We start from the raw sequence: 2,189 nt of genomic DNA on the forward strand, positions 1-2,189 counted from the left end.
CAAATTTGGTATCCACACTCCTGTGATATCGGACCTTGACCGTTTCGTGTCCAAATTTCGCCACACCCCCTTCCGCCCACGCAAAGGACGAAAATCTGGGGCATCCACAAATCTCAGAGACTATTAAGGCTAGAGTAACCAAATTTGGTATCCGCACTTCTGTTAGATCTCACTATAAAACGTTTATCTCAGAATTTCGCCCCACCCCCTTCCGCCCCCACAAAGAACGAAAATCTGTTGCATCCACAATATTGCACATTCGAAAAAACTAAAAACGCAGAATCATAGATAATGACTATAATTGAAGCACATGGCAATCACGGCCATTCCCAGCAATAGATATACGGCACAGAGAATAAAGCTGACCTCAACTTTGTCCCTATCGGCGGTTATCTATCAAGAGAAAGTTCATAGACGGTTCTTATTTGTATTCGTGATGATCTTACCACCCGGTCGCCTGGCACCAAATCACCAAATCCAATACTGCTGAGCGAGATTAAGCAAAAGTAACTGCCATCCAAGTAGTTCCAGTCCTCCCAGCGACCGAAGAGCAAGGCACCCCACAGAATGTACCTGAAAGAGAAGGAGTGCAGCGTGTTTAAGGGATCTGTGTGTGGCAGCATTTTAAGAAGTCTGCAGCTCTTACCCGACCATGACAAAAATGCAGACTGTCAGAGGGACAGTTATCTCATCCGTGCTGCCGCGTATCTCTCGCTCAATATCCGAATCGGATCCGCTGTACGCCACATCCACGATGCTGGAGCTGTGATAAGAGCTCTTCGTGTAGTCGGTGCTACTGCTGCTGTTGCTGTTGCTGTTGGTGGTAGAGCTGCTGCTGGAGTAGCTACTGCTTCCGCCGCCACTCTCCATGTGGTGCATTTGGAGCTGAAATTATATGTGTGATGATATCCCACTTGATGAGAGACGCTCTCACTCACCGCCCGCGCAAGATGTCGCATCTTTCGTCTCTCCCGTATTATCCGGCGCTTGGCCACTCCAGGACATATGCGGCACAGGCAGACCTTGGAGTAAATCCACTTGAAGGACTTGGCCAGCACATCGCCAATGTTTGAGAGGTAGAGCAGGAACAAAGGCATCCCGATTATCGCATACAGAATGGTCGCCAGCTTACCCCACTCGGAGTGGGTTGTTATGTTACCATATCGATCGTTGTGATGACGGTCAGCGAATAGAGAAAGGCCCCCGAGAAGCTCCATTGCTCCACATCGGGTCCCTTCAGTTGCTTCTTAACAATCGCCCGCTGGTACTCCAGAAGTACGTCATTGACACTAAAAGCGTAGAATAGTCTAGTTTAGTTTATGATTTGCTCAGTTGTTAGCTATATGTCACCGTTTCCTGTAGGCCTTGTGGTCGAAGAAACTAATGTTTTCGGCCGTCAACTCCCAGATGCGCGTGAGGCACTCCCCGCTGACATTGCGCTCGATGAACCGATTCGGCTTCTCCGACCAGAGTCGCTCGTTTTTGAAGATTTCGATGGCCTGGAATATAAAGGCGCCGCCAATCGTGTAGAAGGTGACTAGCAGCATGATGCCCACATTGCTGAACATGAAGGCCGTGAAGTGGCGGCAGTGATCCTTGAATCGTTGAAATGCTGGCTTCTCCTTCCGGCGTTCCACTGGCGTTTGCTTGGACATGCTTCGAGCCGAGTGTCCTGCGCCTGGCCCCCATTGGCATTGTGCGTTTGGGGAGACGATGGGACCGCAGTAGAGCTGTAAATATACGATATGAGGGCTTGAGTGACGCCCCAAAGGATTTCCTGCACACCTATCGCTAAATATATTCGTGATTACTCGCATTTTAGCCCAAACACACAAAGTGGTAAATAAACAAAACGCTGGCTATATTATCAAAGTGCTTAGCCTTAGCGGCCATAAATCTTTGCGAGCAATGGACGGATTCGGAACGTACGAATGAGTGTTCATGTGTGTGCCCGTACGAGTATGCTGCCTTGCCTGTACGAGTAGGTGTTTTATTTTTATAGTCTAGTCTGGTATTATCGTGCAATATACGATCTGCAACGCATACTCGTAAAGATCTTGATACATTGTTTTAGTGCTGTCCGGACAGAGTTTGGATACCATTTTGCACCTACTCGTAGTTTACGAGTACATATGTACATATGTATGTACATGCTATGCTACACAGAATTTCCAGGCGATCAGAGATTC

General features: G+C 48.1%; 1 pseudogene; it reads right to left on the reverse strand.

The window, feature by feature from the left end:
* Positions 1-245: 245 nt before the first annotated feature.
* Positions 246-1,795, reverse strand: LOC117191760 (annotated as a pseudogene).
* Positions 1,796-2,189: the final 394 nt, after the last annotated feature.

This window comes from Drosophila miranda (genome assembly GCF_003369915.1).
Source record: "Drosophila miranda strain MSH22 chromosome Y unlocalized genomic scaffold, D.miranda_PacBio2.1 Contig_Y1_pilon, whole genome shotgun sequence".
Lineage (NCBI taxonomy): Eukaryota > Metazoa > Arthropoda > Insecta > Diptera > Drosophilidae > Drosophila > Drosophila miranda.